This window comes from Opisthorchis viverrini (assembly GCF_000715545.1).
Source record: "Opisthorchis viverrini unplaced genomic scaffold opera_v5_257, whole genome shotgun sequence".
Classification (NCBI taxonomy): domain Eukaryota; kingdom Metazoa; phylum Platyhelminthes; class Trematoda; order Opisthorchiida; family Opisthorchiidae; genus Opisthorchis; species Opisthorchis viverrini.
This window is the reverse complement of record NW_008751913.1, coordinates 233,144-247,266: the sequence shown is the minus strand read 5'-3', so window position 1 is coordinate 247,266 and position 14,123 is coordinate 233,144. Positions and strand designations below refer to the sequence as shown.

Below are 14,123 nucleotides of genomic sequence, written 5' to 3'. Positions count from 1 at the left end.
GTGTATTCATTCGTATGGTCGTGCCAAGCAGCCTACGTTGGTCGTACGACAGGTAGTGGGAAGAAACCAGGCTCAAGCGTGATTGCATCACATTCGGCCGAAACCTGTCATGTCATAGAGAAGGAGCAAGCCTTCACCATCATCTACCGGCTACCTCTGAACCGACCACGCTTGGTACGATCCAGACTACTATCAATCGCAAAGGCGATTGGAATCCGACTGCTGGATCCGCAACTTTGCATCCAAAAGAAACTTGGGCGAACTCTGAACTTTAACTGGCCTACGAAACATCCGGTGCCACAAGTCTGTCTGACATTGACGTCACTCACCTGACTCCGAGACCCATTGACCTATCCCTCACCCAATCCCCTTCCTTTGATTTCTATTTCTCTAAAGTGTATGTAGCGCCGATCTTAACATTTTCCACGCGATCTCTGCTACCAAGTGAATTTGTGGCGTATTAACCGAGAGGAACAATCACAGAAAACAAGCTTTGTTCGCTACCTTCGTTCCCATGAAATAAATATTTCCCGATTTCCATGTCCATTGTAGTAAAATGGTCCACTTTGTCAGCATCCAATGTCCTTCAGTGGTGAAATGTTTTCTATCATTCTGTTTTATTGTCCTATTTCCAAAATCTTACTCCAGAATGCGCGTCGTGACATCTTCTAATACTATTGAAAATGTCCTTGGGGCAGTACTGAGTTCGCTGTCCCTGGGTCTCTCGAAATCCCTGCTATTCTCGTATCCTATTGGATAAAAGGCGATAAAAACAGGGTAGGTCGCTGATTGAAATGGAATTTCATTACATACATGATTATTGAGCACTGATTACGGTAACCAATCTATGCTTAGCTCCTCTGTGCGAACCAGGGCAGCCAAACCAAACGGTCTTTATTTATATAAGTGGCTTATGAAGGATTCAGTTTTTTATTAACCAGACCGTTTGTGTGCGTCATCTATTACAGGATAGTGTAGGGTATGTTAGTCAGGTATTCTGCCAAATTACCCACCTGAATTGAGGTCTAACTACATTGCGATTTCCATTCATCTAGCATAAGAAGGTAACTTACTGGAAGGTAATCAGGTAATGAAGAAGTCATGCAGACAGTGGACATACTTGTCAGAGATTTTCATCAACATCAAATTTCATAGCACTCTTCTGCATTTACATATCTGATAGGTTAGTAATTCCTTACCGCAAAGCACAATTTTCCAAAACACAACACAAAAAATAATTTCGTGTTTCACAGTAAGCAGTATGCACTCTTCTTTTTTGGGAGATTTGATAACAGTGAGGCAAAAATTGGTGAAAACCGTTGCCATTCCCTAATGCTTCTTATTAGTTTGTCACTTTAGCCTTTATTCAGATGAAAAACACGGAGGACTACAGCAAAGTGTAAAGGGTCCAGGGTAAAAAATTGGAGGGTGGGATATCAACGCTGTCCACATCATCATAAAACATTGCAAATCATTCGACGGTTCTGTGGTACTCAAGGATAATAGGAAACGACAAAACGTCATTTTCACCAACAACTCCGAACTTTAGCGACTGTGCGGCTTACCGAAAAAGTGCCGCCAGGCACAAGACTCAAGAAAGAACTGCCGCTCTTCTTGTGGAATGTGACACGTGTCTGCAAAATCCTTCAACACAATATTCTTTTAACGCAAACTCCAAGACCAGGACCAAAAGCCTAAATATAACCCAATGACTTCCATCTGTTTATTGTGGATTCGTGATAATTTGGTTGTTGATGGATTTACGTAAAATTGTCTAGTCGGACTGCAAGGTACAGATATAAACAAATATTTATCTCGTATATATTAATGCCCCCGATATGCTCGGAATATCCGTAGCATGCCGGTTTATTGCAGCTAGCGAGAAGGAACAATCCCATAAAAGCGGAACTCTCCGATTGACCGTCATTTCTGTGCCGTGATCAATTCTTGAAATTGAGGTTATTTACTTTTTAGAATACGTGCTAGAATATATGGTAAAACAATTGCTGCATCAGCCAGCTGCCATCGTCGTGCTAACTGAAGTGTGAGATGGCTTTTGTGCGGTAAATTCATTCATAGGTTATCATATAAGAGAATTTCAGTTGAATCTTTTAGCAACAAAAATCAGGTTTACTGGCAGGTCTATTTGTTCCCTAAACACACTCAAGTTTCATTCATTGCGTGTATATTTAAGACAGAAATCTAAGAGATCAAAATCCCAATAAAAGTATGCTTACCGTACTCCCTACATCCTGTGTCAGGCTCATCGAGATATCACTGTAAATGCGGGGTTTGAGAGTAGGTTTAATTGTAAACATAAGTGTATATACTCATATACATGTCAGGCGTTTGCTACTGAAAGCCGATATTCCTGGTCTCTCTTCGGACCGGTTGCCGTAAAAGTGGCATTGTCATCCACTTTTACGGTAACCAAACGCCAGTTTCCCACCTTTTGTATCCAAACTTATTAGTACCGTAATTCCAGATGACAGCCAAATCGCATGCTTCACTGACAGTAATCATAAGTAGATGTGAATAGCAAAAATCACGTCAACCTGTTTTGAGGAGCAGTCAAGTTACGCGGGAGAAAATATTGGTGACTCACTGTTATATTCATTTCAGAGACGTGTCTTGGTTTATTGTTGATACAGTCTACACGGAGCTAGTGACAATCTCCAGCAGGGCGTTAACATGCGCATATTGCAACGTCAATCGTCAATTCAAACAGACCATCAAAAATTCTCTCTGCGTAGGATTCTTGGCATTCAGTTTTCAGCAATGCGCCAGAACAGGTCAAAAAACGAGCTAATGTGTAACAGACAACTCACTGAACAATGGGTACATCTTCTGAAACCAAACACTGGTTGGTTTATAATTCAAGTGCTGATTGTTGCCTAATGGCAGTAAGTTCCGTTGTGCTTGTTTTTGAGATCAGATACGTGAAATAATCCACCATTCTAACCTTTGAACAATTACCACCAAAAATATTTTCCGTTGCATGGGCGCAGTAACCCTATTTTATCGTTGCCACTTTGTTTAGTAGAATGAAATCAGTTATATGAATTTGTTGAAATAAAGCATGACTTTTGAGTTCATATCACTCAGAGGTAAAATCGCAAGAGCCGGCGATTTTGTACCCAAGTGTAATGGTTTGTTCCCGTTGCATTTGAAGCACGAACTAGCAGATAGAACACCACATAGCCCAGAGCAATTCAAATCATGTCACTATCTTTCCTGAAAATTTCCTCGTGTACCCGACCAATGTGGAATCTGAATGGAGACAAATGAAGATAAATAAGCAAGCTGCCTATCCATGGGGAAACTATTCAACACGTGGTTGTATTGGCAAAGTCGCTTCACAAAAAAAGATAAATTGAACAAAATAGTTTAACAACTGGAACATATCACAATGTCTCTTTTTACAATATTTGGCCCCGTTTCGGCGAGGAATTCAATAACCACAGATGAATCTAATGGAATTTAAGCTCCTATTTGGAGATAAAAATCGTTTTCAGATCGTTAAAATAAGGGAATAAGTGAACTGTTTTTGTTTAACACTCTTGATGAAGGAATGCATCCGCATGTTAAACAGCCGTTTCACAAGATATCTAACTTAAAATAGGAGGTATGAAGCTATGTAAATTGAGGTGATGAAGCTTCAGTTACTTTGGCGCGAAAGGTGGAAGCAAGTTATGAAAGAGCACATCCTTAAATCATTTTGATTAGCCATTGAGCTAAAGAAACCGACTGAATTTCGGATCGAGCTGTTTTTTGTAACATGTTCTTTCCCCGCGCCCCAAGTCTCATACGAATCCTTTGTCTAAGTAGAGGCGGTGACGTGTACAGAGCTCTCACCCAGATAGCTTAAACAAGAAGACCCGAATAATATTCTACTGAATCAGTGTTGAAGGCGCATGTAATATGTTACCATAATCGGTGAAGGAACAATTGGCAGGGATTGAAACGACCATTAATACGTCAATCAACAGCCTCGAGAACGCTACCGAGAATATTGTCTCCTTGAAAGATATACGTACGGCTTTAAATGAGTTCGGTCATATCTCTTAATAGGTGGCTTGAAGCCTAAAGAATGTTGCATTTGATGTTACGTGTTACTTGATCTGGAAAGAATAGCCATCTTTTTGGTCGCAAAAAAGGTTGCAAGGACAGGATGTGAGATGACAATGTTAGTTGGTTCAACTGGATGCCCCATCCAGATGAAATTTCCAAATTAAATATGGTACATTTTTAATGCATTGTGCAATGATACTTCTCATCGTCCCCGAATATTCACTGCAAGAAAACGTGTATTGTGTGTAAATCATTCTATGTGACAATTTCTCTAAAATGTATTTTTTAGCAACGGTAAATCAAAAAGCAAAAGCATGCTTTTCACTCTTGAAACTTTGCCTGTGAACGATTGGTTTGGTTTCTACCTATCTGGTATATAATTAAAACGATTTGTGCACGTTTAATTCAGTGTTCCATCTACTTCTCAGCTCAATTAGCCCTCCAGTTAAAGGTATGAACGTAGCTTTAAACTTAGCTGTTGGATTTCAGATTCAGCGAATTTCAAAGTACTTGGTGAATGAAATATCCAAACAAACTCGTGGTCTGTAAACCAGTCACTTATTTACAGCCGAAACCTCCGTGAATGCAAACTGTACAATTAAACTCTCGGGGTGGATGTTGTTCTGCAAACCATAAGGCATTTACGGACACAGTGAGCATACATAAACGTATATGAAAATATTCACCCTTTCTGCCGACCAGAGAAAGTCCGTGTCTTCTCAAGCTCTGATAGAGCCTTCTGATAGGGCCTTCATTTCAGACCGCCCAAAGTCACAGAAAGGGCGCACAAAAATTTGCCCTAATGACGGGATCACCGGCATACCTTTAGCGGTGGCCTTCACTCTGTCAATAAATTGAGCAGGGTTGGGAATATGCCGAAAAGTTTGGGAAAGATTCTTCAGTACAGCGGAAAATAACGTCGGTTTGAGTGGAATCACGGCGACTGAGCGGCAGAGAAGCCTCTGTGCAAGGTTATTGGCGTAGCTTCTGGGTCCCTGTGGCAGTAATTCTGGCTCATCAGTTTCAACTGTTATTCTTGGTTAAGGTGTGCAAAGCAACCAACGGGTCACTTCTTAGCCGTCATAGTTTGGAATCGGTGTTTGCTGATGTGCTTGCTTAGGTGGTAAATTGTTGAACCGATTCAAGCTGCTTTACAGTAAGCACTATTCACTGGGCATCCGTTCTTTACACCTGATTAGACATTCATCAGGTGTGTCCTCCTCTGAAATAAATCTTCGCATGGTGTAGCCTCAACCTTCAAGATCCCGAGATATTTTCTTATCCGGTAAGTCCGAAACAGGTTCATAATGTAGTCCAGAATTTCCACAATATGTGCTGCGTAATTTAACGAATTTGAGCTGCACAAATGCGACGCCCGTCCAAAGTCCAGCCACCCTGACCAAACAGACGAATATTGATGATGATTTTGAGGACGTTTATGGGACCAGAAATGTACAAGTCTGGGGCCAGGAAGGACCGAGGCACCATACCCCGTAAACATCATTGGTCGTGATTTTATCTGGAACCAATAAAGCCTACTGAACTGGAAACCACCCTAAACCCCCTAACCTGTTAACAACATCTAGTCTTGATATGGATGTCCACACCCATTATCCTTCTCCAGAAATGCTGCTTTTTACCGTTATTTGCACCATCAGGTCACCACACACTACAATAGAACATAAAATGCTTTCTCAGCGTTAGAGAAAATGGTTTTTCATTCATCAGGGGTCCAAATTTAGTTGTGGTGTATTTCCAAAAGCAGCGGATGAAAAAATTTCGGACATAATATTGTTACTGGGGGATTTAGTCACTTGGAGGATAGTGAATTGATTGTGTCTTGTTTTTGATGTTCGAAACAGGAAATAATCGCTAAACTTAGTTGACTTTTCAAAACTAGGGCGAGTGTGTTCCCAATACTTGAGCAAATCCTGCTTCGACAAATTTGGCTGAAAAACGGAGTTTTTGGACACCGGATCAGTTTTACTGACAAACTATTGTTTTGGTTTCGACATGCGAGAAAAAAACGTGATGGTTGTTTTGGAGACTAGTGTTGGGATGAGGGGTAGTGAGCAGACAACATTGTGAGTGAGTGAACGCCAGCATCTACGTTGTGAAAAGATGCACTGATCAACTCAAACATGAAAAAAGAAGTTGAGGAGAGCACAACGTTTTGTTTACTCGAACGTGTGGCTGATTTGGCTCGAAAAATTCAGCGCAGTATGCTTAAAAAAGAAGTAAATTTGTAGAAGCTGATTGTGAAGATATGGTCCCGTATCCTTCCCTTAACCTAAAACCCATAGTTCTCAAGTATTCATGAGTAGCTGGACAATTGTGGCTTGTTGTAACGGCAGACTGGACTGCTGCTCTAATACATGGATTTCTTTGACCGAATGTACAGGTTTATTATCGCTTGATGTTTCACTCACAACAACAGCCAATATATTGGAATGTTCGCCATTGAAGGACAACACTCGTAAGTTAACCGAAAGACGTTAACTAGGTTTCCTCCATGGAGACCCCTTTGACAGCCGAATACCGGCTCCATGTTTGACTCATTCAACTTTCTGCTGAACACTTCCTTTAAAAATTAATTAATGTGCAGAAACATTTTTCTTGAATGTCAACTGTAGCCTAATAACTTAATGTGCTTTTTTACAGATGAACAGACAATTTTGTTAGGGGGAAATTAGTCGGCGTGCCCCGAACATTATAAGAAATGTTGGCAAGTTTTCTGTGACAGTCAAATTCAACAGTAAGTTTTTCCTCCTAACTGTAAAAATCTCAGCTAAACATGTCCAAAAAATATACAGATAGGTCCCTCTTAATGGCACTTTTGAAACATTTCAACGCCTCATTGTGTTGCACGGTCAGCCTCAGCGTGTTAACCGAAAATTGGGGTTGGAAACGCAAGTTATGGTAATTACCCCCTATCATCGTAAACTGATCAATAACGGGTTTCATTTTGTGTTTTACGCTAACGCAAATTTTCATTTTATTCCTAAAATTAGGAACAAAAAACAAACTCAGTTGAATCCAGGGTTTAATTTCCTAGCCAGCTATCAGAATTTGAGAAAGCATAGATGGAGGATGTGGAAGGGGTGGCAGTGGGTCTGAAAGCATGTTAGTAAAAAAGGTGAAATGTGCACAAATATCCATCCGGAAAAGGTAAAGATTACCTGGCTTGGCATGGTTTGGCTAATGCCAAAACAGCGGAGTGGGAGAGCTGTCTCTGGACAGCACTGTTTGTGATAACGTCTGTCGGACAAATGCTGCGTTGAATCGATTCAGAAGTAGAAATGTTTCCAACCCATGTGAAAAATAGATGGTCCACATTTGGTTCAAATGAATCCATACTGTGAAGCGCAATACTCGCGAAGTGTTAGCGTAAACGGAACTTTGGTGTCAATTTTCACAAGTGATCTTTTGTAGGCCGAATGAGAAATGCTCACTGTTAATTCTCAGTAGTGCGTGGTTGATGAGGAACTTGAGAAATGCAAGGAAGGCCACAAGCGGCCATGCTGTTTAAATAAAACCATACCGCAGAGAGAGGGAAACATTAGGTTTTTTATTACACGAAGTTTCATAAGAGTTATAATTTCTAGTCAGCGCTCACGGTTTATGACTTACGCCAGGTCTTCTTAAATTCACGTATCAGGTATCAAGGATATGTAGACAAGACAATATACAGAGAAGTGTATTGAGTGTTACAAAACAAACTGTGGTTAGTTAGGGCAATATTTTATCGATTGTACTGAAGTTCACTTCCAATGTCACTTAAATCACATGTTTGCATGACACGATTCCAGGCCAGCCGACCAATTCCGCGCAACCTATAAATCGCAATGTTTAGAAAGCTATCCTAACAACAACTATTTTAAAGTTTAAAAACAAAGGTCGTTTTTGAATAAAGACCCGATTTAACCTATAAGGACTGACTATTAATAGAACAATATGGTTACTTTGGGAAAGCAGTCCTTGAAGAACACTATATATTCTGTCACCCATCAATCGCGCCAGAACTGTGACTATGCGCGATGGTGTTTCCCACCGTGGGAGTAAAAATCTTCTAGTTAAGTTGCGTGCTGATGTTTGCACTCTATCATATATGAAATGTATCTACACGTCACTGTGCATCACACACGTGCAGTACCTTCGGTATAAAAAAATTCCAATCTGCCAAGGCCTGCTTAGTTGAATGGGATACGGAGGAGAATTTCTCGGTATCTTTCCGTTGATGTGAATTGTATGGACAATGCATTGTCAGATAATTCTTCATGTGCTTCACCTATTCACTCTTCAATCGCAGCTGTCAACAGAAGAATACAAACATATCACCAGTGGGCATGAAAATGACTAAGCTACATTTTTGGGAGGTAAAGTGAAGTGGGTTTGGAAGTTTCTGTCTATCCGTGACAGAAGACAGGGAGACTTCGTGAGCTTCATTCCGACGGGTTGGAACTTCTTCATTTTGTCATCCCCATAAATTATGGGATTCACCCATTCAGTTGGCGTACAAATCTCAAAGTTTACTCATCAAAGCTTCACCAGGTACCCAGTGGGCGCAAAAATGTGAGCAATATTGGAAGAAATGAAAGAGCAAGCAGACTTTACAATCAGGTCTTCAGAAGTAAAACAATCGAATCTTTATTAGTTGCCTAGACTGCTATAATGCATGCGGTCAATAAAAGTGGCAGATGAAGTCGGGTGATTGGCTACCAAACTGACTAAAATCAAGCTGAAAATCAAGCTAGACATTACGAACTCGGACTGCAAATATAACTTTGAGAAAACTATCTACTACAAAAAGTTTCTATTGGATCGATACTACTTCCCACTTTGTTGGACAGAGATAAACAGACAGTGAACGGCGAACCGTTGTCTAACAAAACCCAGTTAGGGAACGGTGTTGTAATCAAGTATGTCTGTCACGCCAACCTGTTATATGAGACGAGGATAAGAAAGGAGGACGTCCGGAATTCGGTCCATTTGAGCTATCCAGTGAAATGCAAAACATCGGGTCTACCGTTACGCTCCAGTTTGCATGATTGCACAAACGGTCTTGAAGGGAAACGGGCTGAGGGTAACTAGGATCGTAGGACGACAACTGATATTGGTAAATGTAACCCAAAAATGCCATCAGAAGGGGGACGTTGTTATTTCTCTCACCCTTGAAGATGAGTATTAGCGTGCGTGGATGTGCGTATATGTAGAACCCCTTCCAGTTGTGTCTGTTTTGTACAAATGTACCTATAATTTCTACTGACTGAACGTTTGACTAAGGTGAGCGACACATCTTCGTTACCAACTCTGAGTCGGTCATCAGTAACCTATATTGCACAATCAACATCTGGACAATAAAAGTTAGACTAACCACGCGCAGTCTGTCAAAAATCTATCATACTTTTGACCACGTTTGCTGTGGAGAATATGCATCCAGTTACTTACTGATTTACGATTTTCAGATAAGTATTTCAGGTGTGTATGTCTCCTGAGTAGTTACGCGGAGGCTGGCTGGCATTCTTTATCTTCTAAGAGCTTGGATAATTTGTCTCGTTAACATTAATGACGCATGCGATAGGCGCGATGAGGGTACGATGTTTTTTAATTTTATGGCCTCTCCTTTCATATAAATTGCTCGTGACAAACTTGCAGCTGTCTTGCTAAACAGCTGGCATTAATAAATGTCCTATCCAACCGTTAACCTCCGATTTGGCTAGACGTATTCCAGAAACCTAATAAGTAAAACAGTTCACTTTGAGTTTTTCATCCAATGTCGGTAGGGAAGTACCTGCGATTAAGTAATGTGGAAAAAAACAACTTCACCAAAACACACAGGTAATCACAGTTTGCCTAATTTATCAAACCACTCTTTTTGGTTATTGTTCAAAAATACCTGCTAACTCTAAAATGCAACGTAAACAATTTTATCCGTTATCTGGGGAAGTAACGAAAGCTCAGGAAGGTAAAATAATCGTTTGTTAGCCTAAGGTCGAACTCATGTTGGTATTAGGAACCAACACTGACTCACCTTCAAATTGACTTGCTAGTGAATGGAGAGCAGTCTAATCATCGGACACGTTCTGGCGTCATTCTAGCATCAGGGCAGAAGCAAAAGCTCAGATAATATCATCTTTTCCCTATCCCAGGCAGAAGTAACATCCAAATCGTGGGTACCGACGAACTATCTGGTGACAGCGGGTGGTGTCGTTTTATGAGAAAGCATGAGATCTGTAACCGTGATTTCGCCTCCCCAGTGCAACTAACCCTTCTATAAACGTATCAAGTGCTAATGTACAACCAGTGCCCTTGAAATCGATCAATTCTGGTTAAGAGGTATATATGTTAACTGGTATATCCATTGGAAAAATCTAATAGATGGTTGCAGCTGAGATGCTGACCAAAGTCGATGCTTTAGTCAACCAAGTCCGGCCTGCTGGGAAGGTTGCATTGGTAATAACGGATATAGGATGAACAAGTAATTTGCTGCCCACTCCACGGATAATACAGTGACTGAAAACAAAGACAGAGGTTACGTAGATGCAGAAAATAGGACCAGATCGGTTAATCAATGGTGAAAATCGCGCAGTCCATTCAAAATTTGACATATGCGCATCTAATAATCTTCCTAGCTGCCGTTTCCATGATTGCTCTGTTTTTGCGATCACTTGATGCTCTTGTATTCTTAACGAATATCAGTCACTTAGAAAACGTGGATCAACAAGTGGATGATGTATTCAAAGAAATACTGGAAACTTGTTTTGTTGTGTATAAAATGCGAAAATTTGGTCGGAGAATATTAAATTTTTTCAATGTAAAAGCGCGTCTGAACGCACACTGAGTGAAGCTTGTGGACTATAATATAGACACAAATGTTCTTGGTTATGGCTACTCATGTGAAAGTTATCCAAAATCATCGTCTTGTAATTATGGTCGTATTTCACTCAAAAACTCAAATATGCTAGTTGTATTATCCACCAAAAATGGAAGTCAAAAGAAAACGCCCTCTTAAGCCAAGCTACAATGATCGGTGGAAAAATTCGGGGAAACAGCATTCAAACTGGAGTCACCAGGTTGAAGAAATGCAAAAAATAGTTTGAAATCCAACTTTGTGTAGAAAATAGCGTACCGGATTCTCAAATAACAGCGGCGTATTTATGATGCAGACAATGGACGTGCCTGGATTTTCTCATGTTAGGGTTCTGTGACACAAGTGATGAAATGTTCTGGGGAGTGTCCTGTTCATTATTTGTATTACGATGATGATGGTCGCAAAATATTTTAAAACATTCAAAAGATTCTGAAGCGAACTTCATAACATCTTGTTACCTTAAACATAAGCTTCTGAGTCAGGCATTTTTTATAAATTCGTAACAATTCCAATTAAGACGGAAAGATCAAGGAAAAAGAACAGCAAACAATAAGATTGTTGTCTACGTACTACCAACTCTTGGTTACGACGGATATCAAAGAAGGTACAGACAAAAAACCCACCGGAATGAATTGGAAACATATTGCAAAGTACTTTAGCGCAATATCTTTCTCCTGCTCCTGTATTAAACAAGCTAAGTGGATTTGGTGACCTATCAGTCAGACTTACTGGAAGGCTGTAGGCACAGCAGATGTATAGGAAAAATCAACTTTGCTTGAAGGCTTCCAAGACGTCCGTATAATGAATGTAGTGATACTACCGAAGGCATTCCAATAATCTCATTCGTAGACAAAAGTAACTTTAAATGCTGTTGTTTTAACGTCACTATAAACATGGTTGAAAATTGCAGATTATACTGCTTGAGCAGGTTAATTGCAGCTTGGCATGAGCCGTAGAAAAAATGATTAGTTTGTTTTGAATATAAAACGCAGAGTCGACATGGATATATAAGAATTTTGCGGTCATCATGAACATTAAACGCTAGTACAATCACTGAACTATGCTGAATTTTTGTTGTGAATGGCGAAGGGCGATTTCAAGTCCACTGGATTTCAGTTTTTTCATAGGTGGAGGGTCATTAGTTGAGAAAGAACGAAGGAAAGGGGGTTAAATATCGTTTTGGCGACCATATAAATTGTACACGTGGAGACTGGTGATCGGCGAATTTTCGGCCACGTTCTTCTTATCAGTCTACTGTACCATATGGTGAGCGTATTTATTCATTAACTGTCCACCGTTATCTGGAACCAAAAATATGCAATCCGGGCTGTCAAGGCGTGGAAATCACAAGCATGGTATCACTCGTTTGCCAATTCTTGTCTGCTTTTCGAATACCGAATAAAATCACGAAAAGGTGAGATTTATTTAGTTTGCCCGTCATTTGGGCAGATCTAAGCCGACAGATCAAGAAGCACTGTACTGTCGTTTCATCAAACTGCTCAACTCACAAAACGAAGAGTTTTGAAACCGAGAAGTTCACACCAGTGATTGGAAGCGGATTAGTCTAGCCAAGACAGGCTGAACAACAATGTGATTAGCGCGCCATTTAGACAGGACCTAGTACCACTCATCCTTCAATAGCGGAAACCGCTTCGTGTTCTCATGAACTGATCCGCTCCTCGACTGACCGTTTTTTAGAATTTTTACAAACCCAGTGAAATCACCATAACGCTGAGCTGCTAGTTGCTCCTCGACAGTGTGGGGAGATTCGGTGATATTGAGTAGGAATTTCGTCCCTTCAGTGAAGCCGAAATCCTTCGAGTTTCGTAAAATGCACACTGCTTTTGATTCCTAGTAAGGAGGGAACAGCTGTACAGTGCTTCTTGTCTTCGGGCATAGACTCCTCCCTGAGACTGATAAACCAAAGTTTTGATAAAATGAGTACAGAAGTATTGAACGGGTTTGTGAGGCGAGTTACAATAAACGGACGGTTACAATAACTAAAAGGCGGGAATTCTATGAGTTCGAGAGTTGTCTTAGTTAACAATCACGTCCGCTTGTTTTTAAGCCGATTTACCATCTACACAATTAAAAGCATATATTTGCTGTCGTTCTTACTGTCGTCCTGAAACAAAGATCTTTCCAGCGTGGAATTCCTTCTTTAATTTAATGCACAATAATCACAAACATAGGGTTATCACGCACTATCACTGGACCGCTTCCAATGAGGATGAACAGCGAAGACATTTGGGGCAAATAGGCAGGTTTGAAAATGGTGTTCCCTCGCAAAAGAGTAGTCTCCTTCGTAATTATGAATGCATTATTCAAGAAACACACTCAGTAGTTGTCCGGTCTAGCTTAACGAGGGCGAAAAATTGAGAAAAATCGTATCTACTCAAAGTTCTAGCAACTTCTGACGCACAAGGCAGAATTCAGTCCAAGATACCACAACGGACTCCGTTTCTGGAGAATACGCAACTTGGGAAACTTGTGAGAATCTACAGCAGAATAGCCCGAAGGGCCGACTTTTACGCCCATGCAAGGCACGTGTCTCCAGATTGCTCAAAGCGATACAGCACAATGATCAGCTATCCGGTAGGAATATTGTCAGATTATTCGAAGAACTTTAACAACGTAAGCAACACAGATGCTTATATCAAACCCAAATGTTGTGCGTTTAGACCAAGTGAAGCGAGGTGCGTAAGAGTTGTACTTCTATTTACCTTAGAAAATAGAAAAATTCCGTTTGCCACCTGTTGACTAAGTAGTCAAAAATAATGAAATAATGTATACAACCGCTTCTCTGAGTTGAGCGAAGGCATTCAAACTCTGGCCGTTTGATGGTGTTCTACTTTGGTCCTTTCATCCAGGTTTGCTTCTTCTCACATAAAGTTGAAATGCAAACTAGGAGATGCGTAAATTCGAAATAAATATAGTTCCATTTATTGGGAATACCAGTATATTTAAAACGGTAGATCTGGATGAGTGGCAGATGAAGCAAAAATGGCAAAATAATCAGATAAAACAAAAAATAACGTGTTCTTAAGTGGCGTGTTGGTTTTGGCATGAGAAGAATGGGGTGGAAATATAGAGCAATCTGGTGGTCCCTTCGCGTTTGTTATGGAATGAATTTTTTTGCTGTGGTAATGTGCATTGCCTTGAGAACCGAGACAAGCTCTGT

The 14,123-nt window shown here is 40.5% G+C and overlaps 1 protein-coding gene across 1 annotated transcript in view; it reads right to left on the bottom strand.

Moving 5' to 3' along the window:
• Nucleotides 1–14,123, bottom strand: part of T265_09114 (hypothetical protein) — a gene marked incomplete at both ends in the record, with an annotated part of 82,640 nt that overhangs the window by 22,612 nt on the left and 45,905 nt on the right. The gene's annotated exons all lie outside the window — the stretch shown is intronic.